Source organism: Lampris incognitus, chromosome 4, assembly GCF_029633865.1.
Source record: "Lampris incognitus isolate fLamInc1 chromosome 4, fLamInc1.hap2, whole genome shotgun sequence".
In the NCBI taxonomy this organism is placed as follows: Eukaryota; Metazoa; Chordata; class Actinopteri; order Lampriformes; family Lampridae; genus Lampris; species Lampris incognitus.
This window is the reverse complement of record NC_079214.1, coordinates 17,860,340-17,875,320: the sequence shown is the minus strand read 5'-3', so window position 1 is coordinate 17,875,320 and position 14,981 is coordinate 17,860,340.

Below are 14,981 nucleotides of genomic sequence, written 5' to 3'. Positions count from 1 at the left end.
CGAGTCTTTCTCCTGGGGTGCATGAACAAAAACTCCCGGTCAGATCTATTTACTTACTGTTGGAAAGGAAAAGGGGAGAATTGTGGCCCTTAGCGACTGACATTTCAAAAAATATAATGCCCGAGTGGGAGAGTAGGTGGCAGAGACTCAAAATGCTCTTGCTCAAAGGCTTTTTACCATGCAATAATCAACCCTGAGGTATGGTTTTGTGAGCATGCCTTCCCTCACCCTTGCCCTCCTTATGTTGCATTCGTGAATATGAAAAGAAAAAGCGAAAGGGCATGATCTCAAAGAAAAATAGCCCGTGGTAAGTTGTTGACTTGTGAACCTGGTCATTTTCCTTCTGACTAGCGGATGTGGATTCATCCCTCCAGGGTCAGGCAGAGACAGTCCAGCACCTTATTCATTCAATTAGAAACCGCCTTTCTAGCCTAGTTTAGACTAGTGTTATTTTTCTCTGACTCATTAGATTCGAGACTTTCAAGATGTGTCGGGGAGTCGTATGAAATATGACTCGTAGCCACGACGACGCCAGGAGTTGTGCACATTGTGGCGTTATTTACATCTTCATATACAGTGAAGCATTAAGACGTGTTTCGCTGTATACGAATGTATGTCAGTGTTTGTTAAGTAAACAATTGTATATTCTTTTTTTAATGCAAAGAATGATCTCCCAGCTGTCGTGATTATTTCTTATGAAGAATATGAAAATGTCCGTCCATCCATCCATTATCCAAACCGCTTATCCTGCTCTCAGGGTCATGGGGATGCTGGAGCCTATCCCAGCAGTCACTGGGTGGCAAGCGGGGAGACACCCTGGACAAGCCGCCAGGCCATCATAGGGCCGAATATGAAAACGTTTCCCGTTATATTTAAAAAAATAATCAATTTCCCATAATCTAATTAGTTTCAGTACTGAAATATTTCTACTCAGTTAGTTGATATACAGTGTTACATTAACAGATAGTCATCTTCAGTGGTCCAAGAGAATCTACAGTTAGCAACCACGCTGCTTTCTGTGGACTGAATGAGGAAGAGTTCACCTCCTACAGACTGGAGCGTAATGAACCATCATGACCGCAGATACTGGAACAAAATTGTGGTACTTTAGACAGGTATCTATTTTCATGCAGTTGTTTGACAACAGTCAATTGAGAAATTTAAGGTAATTGGGCATTATCACTGTAGTGTACACAGACACCCCCACTGCATTTGATATCTCATATATTAATATTTTGTTCTGTCTGGTGGGAAATTTTACAAATTATTTACTTAATGAGGTGGGAAAAAATTACCATTTGAAATCTACCCCGTAAAAAGCTGCCATTGCTCAATTATTATACTACATTTTTCCAAAATTATCTTCACGATGTATATTTTTTCCATTATCCAAACCACTTGTCCTGCTCTCAGGGTCGTGGGATGCTGGAGCCTATCCCAGCAGTCATAGGGCGGCAGGCGGGGAGACACCCTATGCCGCAAGTGGCGCAGTGGTTAGTGCGGTCGCCTCACAGCAAGAAGGTCATGGGTTTGAGTGCTGGGGTAATCAACCTTGGGGGTCGTCCTCTGTGTGGAGTTTGCATGTTCTCCCCCGTCTGCGTGGGTTTCCTCCAGGTGCTCCGGTTTCCTCCCACAGTCCAAACATATGCAGATCAGGTGAATCAGCCGTACTAAATTGTCCCTAGGTGTGAATGTGTGTGTGTGTGTACCTCGGCCCTGTGTGATGGCTTGGTGGCCTGTCCAGGGTGTCTCCCCGCCTGCCGCCCAATGACTGCTGGGATAGGCTCCAGCATCCCCGCGACCCTGAGAACAGGATAAGCGGTTTGGATAATGAATGGAATGGATGGATGGGAGGATATATATATATATATATATATATATATATATATATATATATATATATATATATATATATATATATATATATATATGTCGTGCTTTCTCTTTCCACCATTGTACTCTAGTCTTCCTCAATTATTCAGGTCCGGTGAACAGAGATATGATTTATGCACCTTGCACATTCACAGCAGTTGTGAGGTAGTGGAGAGAATATCTCTGTTGCTTCCTCCACTGGCAGCGCTGAAGGTTTGGTTTGACCCCCAAAACTCGCCAGACGCAGGGTCCCCTTCTTCAAAACGTAGGATAACCACATCCCCTTCACTGCAAAAATAGTCAGCTCCATAAAAATACAAATACTTAGCTTGGGATAAGGATTAATGGAAATAGGAACGAGATGAGACGAATGGCTCATACATATGTGGCACGTGCATAAGCGTCTCCTTTCACCAGCCGTGCCAGTGTGATTTTAAGAATGGGTTCCCTGACATACACTCACTTGAACTAGTTGCCCCAAAAGGGGTTTTTAGTGTTTCAATTTATCGTAACTTGCAACTGCATATCCACTGTAAAGCAGCAATCCAGATCTGGAGGGGATAAAAATGGTTTCTTTACATACTGGTTAATCCCCTCACTTTTCATTTTATTATAATGGAATTTTGGTTAAAGAGATACTTGCATCCAAATCCGACTTTTCCTGTTGTTGATCGACGTAAGGAGTGTGGATGTGATCGACGAGACAGACGGTAGCCCTAAAATCACATGTATGGCTAGACGAGAGATATCGGCGGCCAAGCAACTGATTTCCGGTTGGTAACTCCTCATTAGCATAGAAAGCGTGTCCGTAGCAGGACGCTGTAAAAGCGGAGACGCCCCCTTTCGGCTCGGAGGAATACGGCTGTATTGGCTGAGCAACGTATTCGTGAGGTGAGTAGTCAGCTTCCACTGAGAAAGAGGAGTCGTCTTCCACTTCCACATCCTCAAAGCTGCTGTCGGTGGTCTCGCCGCTCGCCATTTTGATTTCTATATTTGTAAAGTGACGACAGAGCAGGAAGGGGGCTGTCGCCAGTGATTTCTCGTTTTTTCTACGGCAAGCGGTTTAGCCCATCCGGTCACACCCACACGACCGCCCTGAGTTTCAGTAGCCAATACCTATGAGACATAAAACCACACCTACCCTTCGGTTGTAATTCAAACCACCCGTGTTAAAAGTGTAAACTACTAATGAGACTCGTTAGCCCCTAGCTAACGGGTCTGACCCTTTAGCCGAGCGGTTAGTGACGTCGCCTTCTCGTGCGGTACACTTCGTATCGAATCCCGCACCGGGCAGGAAAATAACCGGTTACATTGGTGGCAGCGGTGGGATCCGGAAGTGTGCAGATCCTCAGAAGTCCCTTCGGAGCGCGGAAATAACAGGGCGCGCTTCCGGGGAGGGTGACGACTGTAAACTACTAATAAGACACGTTAGCCCCCAGCTAATGGGTCTGACCCTTTAGTCGAGCGGTTAGTGATGTCGCCTTGTGGTGCAGTACACCGCGTATCGAATCCCGCACCGGGCGAAAAAATAACCGGTTACAAAAGTATCTCTTTAAATTCTTCAGCACGAACTGGAACATCAACAAACAAACAATGATGGCCAGAATGGTCTCGAGTTGAAATGGTGTGTGTGTGTGTGTGTGTGTGTGTGTGGGGGGGGGCTTATGACCTTTGTATATAACAAATATGTAGGTATGTGCTAGTCTTTATGGGCCACTCCGTGCATTTGCTTTGTCTTACTCTGGTTCTCGCTGTGTTAATCCTGGAGGAGCGCTGTGAGAAAGATGCATCGGAGAGAGATCAATGGCTCCGCCCGCTCCCTGCAGCACCGGCTGCCATTTCCCTGCGAGATGGAGGACCAACAGGTCATCGGGCCCATTAGCATAAACAAACAAAGCTATGGCGCCATAAAGGCAAAGCATCAATCACAGGAAAACAAACTAAACCCTTATTGTGATGTCTATACACCCGCCAGACATTACATATTAAGGGGGGCTTCCCCCCCCGTCTCTTTTCTGGTTTTCCCATTTTATCAGTCATATCCGAAATGAAATCACCTCTTCAAATATAAGGCCATTTGGCACTGGTGCAGAATACATTATCATTGGGGATAGATTTGAGATATTTAGACATAACATTAGTAACGTCCCTCTTGCCAATAGGCTCATTATTCATCTCTAATAGGGCAGCGCTTTGTCCCCGATTCTCTGTAGGACAAGGATGGAGGCATCCAAAGGTTATGAAAACTTGAGCACACCAATGTCAGCTCCTCTGCCTTTCAAGCAGACAATCGTATAATGTTGATGCATATAAAACAGATGCTGTGTGTGTGTGTGTGTGTGTGTGTGTGTGTCTGGGATGTGAATATTTACCTGTTTGTCCTCATATACTTTGCACCTGTGTGTCTGTGTAATCCATAAGGAGATAAGTGATGCAAGCAGAAGAATACATTTCTTAATGCTTCCTTTCACCCAAGTATCACTGCAATTAAATGATTGAAATTGCAGATACCGTGCATCCCAACACGAGTAATTTCGCTGGGCTTGTCAAAGAGGGGGCTTAATGAAATCTATTTTTGACCAGATACTAATAGATATTACAGAGCCGCCTGTGACACTGACGTCAAGGGTTGGCATGCATTCATGTGCTCTGAATGCTGTCTGTCTTAGCGTCATCATCACGGGGTCAGAGTTGAAAGGTTAACCTCATGAGCGGGATATCTTGACCACTCTTCTCATAAAAATGATGTCGGGCCAAATCTGCGTCAACAATATGGCTATAATGCCAAGAAAAAAATGGCAGCGGCCAGCAGCAATGACACCACCCCCACACACACACACACACACACACACACACATGCATCCCCCAAACCCACTCGTCCCCCCCCCCGCCCCAATACTCAACATTCATCCTTAGCGTTCACTGTAGTGGCTCCTCGCCTCCATCAGTGAGCAAAGAAAAATGGATGGCAGATCTCTGTTTTCGTTGCTGATTGGTAAGGGTCCATGAAGTGCAGAGCTCAATACAGTCACGCTGATTACTATGGATTGGCGAACAGCTGGGGGCACCCAGGGTTGACTTGTTTCATCTCTGTGTCATTTATATCCTGCTGCTACCAGAACAAACTATTTCTATTCCATTTTTCACCTCTTTCTCCGCCTCCTCCTCCTTGACCCGTAACTCTTTCACCACCCACATATTCCATTTATGACATTGTTGAATTTGGCACTCAATCACTGCACATCATATATACAGCTCAGCGAAGAGAACGACAATAACTGAGAGTCTCTGTTTCGGTCGAAAGTGGTTGTCATCTGTGTCCATGAGTCGAGATCTAATTCTGAGCCTTTTGCGGTGGCCTTATCAAATCTCAAGAACAGTTTTGTCATGACTTTGCAGTAAATCAAATCCAGCCCGGGGAATCTTTCCTGATGATGAAACAGCTTTGCCGCAGTAGAAGAACATGTTGACTATCAGGTGTTTAGATTGTCATGGTCACTGGAGAGCTGGCACAGAGTAACCTGGCACACGTTTTATCCAATTTAGAGGACACCTCTGCAGAAATGCACCCACAGCTGCCAGTCGCGACGGACTACGGGATCCATATTTCAGCATGCTCTTGCCAGCCAGCTAGCAGACCACAGTTCATGAGGGATGGCCGGACAAGGCCACGTCCAGCACGGCTTGCCATCTGATTGGGCTGCGAGAGTGATTAATGAAGAGCCATGGAGCAGCCACAGATAAGATTAGACCTTCACAGGTGATGAAGGACAGGGCCTGTGGTTGGGGAGCGGGGGTGGGGCCGGGTTGGAGCTCGGGGTGGGGGTGCGCTGGGACAAGACATTGCCCTCAGATGAATTGGCACACAGTAATTAAAGTTAATGAGAACCCTGTCACTTGCATACACACCATGGGGCTGTGATTGAGGAGTGTGCCGAGCAAAACAAAGAAATGAAACAGGCGGGGATAATTGTTCCATAACAGGTCAAAGTCAAGGCGAGCGTACGGCAGATCTGAGTGCAACAGTTATTGCAAATCAATGTATTTTTTATTTATACCGGCTCACAGTCCCAATACAGGTAGGTTTTACTGCATGAAAACAACTCACTGTGTATATTGTCGGTTGCAAGAAGTGTGAAATTGACTTTCCAAATACCTCCCTGTGATGGTCGAAGCATTATGACCCTTGTTATATTGCACCAAACGCCATTCCTCCACCACATAAGAAAGCTGGGGGTAAACTATAAAACGGTAGTTGCTTAAACAATTTGAGCCACGAGAATTATGAGTTGTACCAGGTTTGACTGTCATAACCCTGTCACTTGATCGAGAGACACGGTCCAACCAAACGAACCAGAAGATGGGCTGGACATTTGAACCGGACACATAAACACACCCCAGGACGCGGACAATTTAGAATCCAAATTGCCAAATAGGGGAAAAAAAACGAATTGGCTTCTTCCCATCAACAATCAAACATATTTTTGTGATTCATCATGATGAATCAATTGATTAATTGATAAGCATATTCAGTTTTCACGGTGACCATTTCAGTTCAATCACATTTCCTTGTTGAGGACAGGATTATCTCCTGCAGTCCGTTTACAGTGAAGAGTAAAAAAGAGAAGTAGGAAGTCATCAGTTTCTGAGGGATGGGGACCAGAGAGATAACTGCAATTAACTTACACTATCATCGTCTGAAGTAAAATTCTACACAAACTTGTAGGTCATGCACAGTTTTGGCAGTGAATGCAAGAAAAGACCTTGTTATTATGTGGATTTTCCTGGACCATGCTAACTGTCTTTTTAAAGATGAAATGTGATTCAGGATATACAATAATCAGAAAGTACGCACTACTAATCCGGAGGGCCGATGATCGTATGCAAAGTCAGTTGTAGAAAACCAATGTTAAATATATATTTCAAGATAGCAGAGAATGGGGTGGCTGTAGAATGTAAATGCGGAGATACGTTGTGTGTAGTTGTGCGTGCAAGCGCACCTGTAATTCGAACGCTGTCACTGTACGGCACAAATCAAAGAAAAGCCAGCAGCAGCTCTTTCTGGGCTACTCCGCTTTGGCAGCCTGTCAGCATTTCCATGGCATTTTACAGGTAAAGGGCAAGACGGCAGAGAATTGCTGACAGTTTACTAAGACCAACAAATAAGAGTTAAATGATGATAAAGACAGGTGCATTGTATAAGTCCCCGAGTGCCCCTTAGTTCACCTCACCTCAACAAGGGGCTTTCCCCATTTCTCATATTTACCACTTTCTCTGCAGTCTAACCTCCACTCTCTCTCACTGATTCTCTCTCTCTCTCGCTCACTCACTGCTATGCACTCGTCTTCTTTGTCTGTTATGAGCCTTTCACTCTAGCCCTGGAGGACATCATTGACGTCTTCATCAAACACACAGCAATTCACAGGGTGCCAAGGACAGGTAAGAGTCATTCCTCTAAACCACAGGTATGAGGAACAGGAGTTGGGGGGGGGGGGGGGTCCAGCTGAAGCTGGATTTGGTTCTGGTGTCGAGTGTTACAAAATACGATTCAAGATTACTTCATTTTTCCCCGGGGAAATTTGTCTTGGACATAAAGGCCGCCATATAAAAATACATACGTTACAGACATAAAGTGCATCGCACAGACGAGTACAGACATAAAGTACATTCGAATACGTGCAACACAGCCCCTCGACTCACACCCTCCTCGTGTCCTGGGTTTCGGAGATTCACTGATAGAGGGATGAAAGAGTTTTTATACCTGTTCAGGTATGTTTTCCTGTGTTTAATTGGAACCCTGTAGCGTCTACCTGATGGGAGCAGTTCTTTTTCTGAATACAGGGGCATGAGATGGGTCAGCAATGATTTTCCTAGCCCCGTTTAACTATGGTCCTCTCAAAGAGCATTTGGAGGGGGGGGGTGTTCCCATACACCCCCATCACTTTCATCACTGTGTGGACCAATCTGTTTATTTGATAACTGATACCAAACCAAGCCAAGCTGAAATTCCGTAACATAATATCCTCTCCATCACAGCACGATAAAATAACATCGTTACCCTCTGTCCAACCCCAAACACCCCGAGTCCGTGCAAAAAGCAGAGTTGCTGTTGGATCCTACTACATGCAGAATTCACATGGACACTCCAAGACAGATTACAGTCAATATGTGCACCCAAGGATTTGTAAGAATGAACCCGGGTAATACAAGCGTAATAATTGATCTTGTCATTAATTGATTACTGTCTTCATCAACAAGCCCGATACTTGAACGAGGTGGTGATTGAAATAATTACTGGCAACCTAAGAGGCAACTGACAAGCCTTTTTACCACCATTACACTTACCTATTCAAGTTGGGTGTAAAGTGGGTCACCGGAGAGGCAGGAGTTCATTCATGCAGCGTTACACTGCTGTGCTTTGCCAATACATTAGAGAGGTGATCGTTTCCAAATAACTTCAATTAGTCAAATCTTGGACTCCGCTTGCTATCTCACAGCGGCTTGCTGACAAAGTCATTCCGAGGTATGTCAAAAGATTAATAGCCGTGGGATTTTATTTAGTTGTGTTGTTGGAGAAGCCAGGAGAAATAATAATAATAAAAAAAAGTTGTTAATTGACGATGTAGCTCCTTTCCCTTACATTCTATCCACAATTAGGCGTCACGTGTCAACATTTTGTGAATAAACAAAGAAATTGACCCAGTCTGTAGTGATTTACGGTTCATTAAGAAAAACAAGCCCTTAACTGCTTCCATCACCAGACAGAGTTGAGCCACGGCTCCGGCCCATTGTTTATTTCACTGCTATGCAGAAACTGTTATGATGCTGGGGGGTATGACGATGGTAGCGTAGCGGTCTATTCCATTGCCTGCCAACACAGGGGTCGCCGGTTCGAATCCCCTTGTTACCTCCAGCTTGGTCGGGCGTCCCTATGGACACAACTGGCCGCGTCTGTGGGTGGGAAGCCGGATGTGGGTATGTGTCCTGGTCGCTGCACTAGTGCCTCCTCTGGTCAGTCGGGGCGCCTGTTCAGGGGGGAGGGGGAACCGAGGGGAAAAGCGTGATCCTCCCACGTGCTACGTCCCCCTGGCGAAACTCCTCACTGTCAGGTGAAGAGTAGCGGCTGGCGACTCCACGTGTATCGGAGGAGGCACGTGGTAGTCTGCAGAGGGGGCGGAGCAGCAACCGGGACGGCTCGGAAAATAGGGTAACTGGCCAAATACAACTGGGGGGGGGGGAAACGGCTAAAAATAAAAAAATTAACTGTTATGATACTATAATCATTTCAGATGCAAATTCTCATTTGTCTGCAGTTATTCTTTCTTTTCTGCCATTTAAGAGGCTTTGCGATGCGCGCTGCATCATTTTCAGAAACCTTTCGCAGACGACAAACATCACAGGATTCATGGGGTGAGTTCAAGTCCCGAAATAGCAATACATCTTATGTGCTCGCTACAGAACACTTTCAACTTCGACTAATCTGGCAGGCCAGTTTGAAACATACTAATTATGGCAATTTCGAAACAGTCACCACTGACACACGTTTAGTCTCACATGTTGTGTTGATAATAGGTTTTAAACTACAGTGTATTACCACGGACATTTTAAACGAGACACCCATAGAGACTGACTCACAACGTCAGATTGACAAAATACGGATGTGTAGCAGGCTGTGAGGCCTGAGAGAGAAGAACACTTGGAAAGAGGAAGACGCTGGTGATTACTGCATAATTTATTAAACAAAATATCTCAGTGAATAAGACAATCCAAGCACTCAGTACAATTCTCTCATCTGGAGAATCCGCACAAAGCTCCCTTGTTAGGGTCTGAAAGCAACGGGCTGAAACAACAAAGCTTAATGCAGGGATTAATATAGAAAAATGAAGATGAAAGTGAAAGATTAGTGTTTTCTTTTCGAGCGTTTTCCCTCACACTTTTCAAAGTAAGAATATATTGTAACGTGCATGGATAAGAAGACACGCTGGCCGCTGGCTGGCGTAACTTATCTTTTAGTCGAGCGGTTAGCGATGCCTCCTGCGGTGCGGGCGACACGGGTTCGCTTCCCGGCCGCGGCAGTTCCTGTGGTTGCGTTGCCCCCCGAATTCGCTACATTGGTGTCAGAAGTGGGATGGACGCGACCGTAAGGCCATCGGAAGTGTAGGAGGCGTGAAGGAGCTGATATGCTTAAGCGCGGGGACGCGCTTCCCGAAGGAGGGGGGTAGTGTAACGTGCATGGATAACAAGACACGTTGGCCGCTGGCTTGCGGGTCTGACCCTTCAGTCGAGCGGTTAGCGATGCATCCTGCGGTGCGGGCGATACGGGTTCGCTTCCCGGCCGCGGCAGTTCCTGTGGTTGCGTTGCCCCCCGAATTTGCTACAATATGATGAACACGGAATCCACCGAGGGATTTACCAGTATATGACGGCATATTGTTTTTGATGTTTGAGAGTAAATCAGCATACGTCAGAAAATATTTCATGTTCATCGGGATAACACGTGATATTTGAAAACGCTCCTTAACATGGAACTGGGTCCACAAAGAACGGTAAACACCTCTCCGAAGTTGTGGTGACGTTAAACATATTGTAAACCTAATTTGCTGCAAAGAGAGTTTTTTTTCTTTTTAAATTTATTTCTAGTTTTTCCCCTTATCCCACCCGATTATCCCAATGGCATATGGCCGGAACTCTTGTCGAATAACTCCCCTGGCTCACGTTTCCACTGGAAGGTGATAGGCGTAACACCAGCTTCCTTCAAACTCGTGTCGGCTGCTCTCGCTATTTTACACGCTGAAGACTCGCATGGATTGCATCACCTTCAGGCTGCGAAGGAGGCGTAGGGAGAATGCTTTCAGTTGCTTGGCTGAGGGCGCCCGGATGGGCCAGAGGGGTTGCTGGAGAACGACGAGTCCCCGAACACTACACCGATCTACACCCACTATCCCTCGGTTAAGGGTGGCGTAATGAATGCCTTACCCCGTGGACGCTCTGGCCGTGACCGGTTACGGCGAGTTTGGGATACGAACCTCCCAGCCACATGACGAGCGGACTGCAAGAACGGCGGTTTATTCCGCTCGGCCACCAGAGCGGCACTGCAAAGAGAGTTTAAGACACATAATTAACTTAGGTGACTGTGGCTATAGTCTGTACCGACTGGGCAGTGGTGATTCATGACTAAACAAACTGAAAATCACGTCCTACATGCAAGACATCGAGTTAAAACATATGATGTTAAATCGCATTCTAAAAACTAAAATATCCTCTATACTAACCATTAAGCCTAAGCAAAATCAACTGATTACTCAGTTGATTCTTATTCTTCTTATTCTTATTCTTCTGTGTTTTTTTTGTGCCCACCTGAGGATTTTTCCCCCGCCCCCTTTTCTCTCCAATAGCCTATACGCACACAGTGGTGCTGACGTAGTTCCGGTAAAAGCTCTGCCAGCTCGTTCATTTCAGTCTTACAAACGGATCACCTGAGGTTGTGCCTGGCCTCCCTTTCATTGAGAGTGATTTCAAACCAGATGGCCCATCTCAGTGAACAGTCGAATCGTAGCTTCTGAGACTGATCCAAGGGGCTGCGCGGTTGAGCAGAACTGTAAAGAACAATAGCGTCACAGAGCGAGTCATAAATCTGCAGAGTGATTTACATAACAGTTGACGCACACTTGCAGGTTGCCCACTGTGTTGCATTCACATGACTCATTTGATACCATTTGATATGATATGGCCTCCTTCACAAAACTAACAATTGTTGTTTTCGAGTCTGCTCAGTTGTCTCTCGGCTACTTAGCCCCATAGTCTCCAAAGCGATGATTGGGCAGTCCAACACGTAGACAGCCCTGTCTTTTTAGAAACATACAAAATGAGAGGGAGGCCAAATCAAATGTCACATAAGATCAAATCAAATCACATCAAACGTCTTTATTTCGACCATGCAAAGTAAAAGAAAAAATGACCAAGCATAAAAAAACAAAAAAAACAAAAAAATTAATGATAGAAATAAAACCAAAAGAATTCAACAAGAAGAATTCTCAATAGAGAATCCAACAAATATTACATGTTCGAAAAGGAGCAGGAGGAAGATACTACTTATAATTTCCTGCCCCCTCTCCAATTAATTAATTAATCAATTAATAAACCTAAATAATAAACTTAGTTTTTCACACATCAGAGTATGTCATTCTCAATCTCTATCTCAGAATGACTCAATAAAAAACAATCAAAGCAATAAAAATAAAAACAATAAAACAACAGAAACAAAGAAAACAATAATGATTTCCAAAAAACAATAATAGCGTCCACCATGGGTGTCACAGTTATGAGATATGCAAAAACTCCTCCTCATCCTTGGTACCTGTGAGCGTTCTCTCCTTGCGCCCTCACTGCGCTCCACCTGTGACTCTTGAATATGACTTGCTTTATATTGCCTGAGCAGTGTTAGCCTCGCAAAGTCAGTCAACAAATTTCACTTCTCTTATTGTGACGCTAAATAGCGATTAAGGCTCAAAAGGCGTTCGTTTGGGGCATCCGGGTAGCATGGCGGGGTCTGTTCCGTTGCCTACCAACATGGGGATCGCCAGTTCGAACCCCCGTGTTACCTCCGGCTTGGTCGGGCGTCCCTACAGACACAATTGGCTATGTCTGCAGGTGGGAAGCCGGATGTGGGTCTAAGTCCTGGTAACTGCACTAGCGCCTCCTCTGGTCGGTCGGGGCACCTGTGCAGGGGGGGGGACTGGGGGGAATAGCGTGATCCTCCCACGCGCTACGTCCCCCTGACAAATCGCCTCACTGTCAGGTGAAAAGAAGTGGTTGGTGACTCCACATATATTGTGGTAGTCTGTAGCCCTCCCCGGATCAGCAGAGGGGGTGGAGCAGCGACTGGGACGGCTCGGAAGAGTGGGGTAATGGGCCAGATACAATTTGGGAGAACCCCCCCCCCAAAAAAAAGGTATTTGTTTGTGTTAGGTGGGACATCGATAGGTGTAGACCAAAATTACTTCGTAGGTGATTGGATCAGCCTTCAATCAATCAGAGCCACAAATCCCACGATGTCGAACTGAAGCACCACATTTCCACACGTGCTGGTCTGCTAGTAGTGAACACTGGGGTCAGCCCTATGTTCCCTCAGCCCTGACCCCACAGCTAACCCACATGTTGGTTTGCTATCAAATCGGTTAGCTATCGGTTAAGGTTAGGTTAAGGTCAGTGTTGGGTTAAGTTTAGATGTTGAGGCTAAGTCAGGCTACGGTAGGTTAGGTTAAGTTTAGGTAAGCTGAATGAAATAGGGCTGAGGGGAACATAGACACACTCCCTAAACACCCTTATGCTCCATATTGAAGGGCAACACAAACCACAAGCTATTTCTAAATTCTGTCTTTGGAAACTGTGCCCATATCATCACATGTAGTCTTTTCTTTTTTTTTTTGCCCCTCTCCAAAACTTTGTCAATACTACACATGAAATTAGATAAAGCCCCCAAATTTGAAATTTGCACGGTTTTCAGATTTGCATGAAAATTGTATGGAAATCAACTTTGGTTGTCACTATCCGTTTGAAGCGGGACTTGTTACTACCACAGTTGTCACTCCCGCTAATAGCCGGACGGAGTGGGAACTTGACTGGATTAAGCACTAAAATGGAGAGTGACCAATGCACTTAGCTCCATTGTGAATGGTGCTTAAGTGTAGCCTGTACATAAAGGCCGGACCATTTGTCACCGAAGCTGAAAGTCATTTTGCTACCCTCATGCAGTACAGCATACTTTCCAAATTCACGGGTTGCTCTCACAAACTATTTCTAATGGCCTTGAGATGGTGGAATTCCTTGAGACCGGAAAAACAACATGCAAACACAACAATGCTCACTGGACTGAAAAAGATCACCAGGTAGCAATAGGTCCCAAGGCCTGCAAACAAGTTTGGAAAGACAACAATCAGGCGGTGGGCTCAAATGATGGGATCTTGGCACATGTCCAAAAGCATATGCTAGGGAAGTGGTCAATCAATGGTCTCTTTTGCTTGTGTGCACCAGTTCAGGGTGATGCGCCTATAAAACGTATAAAGCACAACTGTTAAATAGCTGTGCCAGCCCGGTGTCTGGCAGTCTTGCAGGGGGGCTCTAGCACCCTTGGTGTCAGAGCAGCTTGGTGTCAAGTGTAAATCTCCTACCTGACAGACTGATCTCCCTTGTCTCCTGACCAGATTTACACCACTGCACAGAGCCAGGCATAGAAGGGCCAACTGCAGCCCCATGCCAAGTCTAGGGAGCAATTACATTGAAATGTTTAACATGCAACAGACACTAAGCAATGAAGCAATTATAGGTCAAAAGAGTTACAGTCTTCTGGGTCCATTAATACAAGTAACAGACCCAATAAATGTTGTTTGTTTGACTTTTTTCCCCCTCTATTACAATGCAAAACATTTAGCCTTTGTAATGGTTTATTATAGAATCAAAAGTTGTACTCGCCCATGAATATGTGCCACTGAGCTGTCACTGGCAGTTTGTTTGCGGAAAAGGGAATATTTAAAGCAGTATGCTTCTACTACATCTACAAATAAAGAACAGAAAAGACCACGGGCAACTAGCTGTCAAACTCTGAAACTCAACGGCAAGGTCAGCTAGACCACAATAACAACACAAGCTTCCTCTCAACTCTCCCAAAATGCCTCTTCGCCATTTTTTTCCCCACACTACTAAAAAGTACACTGACTACAAATTTAAGCTGAGCCTTAGAATTTCTGTAATTACTTTCTTAACAATGCAACTGTTCTGTTTTCTGTTAAAGATAAGCTACCAAAATTGCAGTTTTACTGAATACAGTATACATTTCTTACTATAACTGTATTAATGAAGGGGATAAAGGCTAAAACTGTGATATTTTGTCATCAGTTGTGAGTCTGTTGCACAGCCGTACAAAGCACACTGGCTAACTAGTTTCTTGAGGGGCATAAATAAGTCACCAGTAGCTCTACAGTCTCTCTTTTGGCCCCTTGAATTCCAAAGTTCATTACTGTCCCTCAACCAAAATGTGGTTCAGTGATGTTTGCCACTTTGGACAGTTGAGCAGGCACCAACTACTGAATGTGACCCAGTTTTTTTGGTTT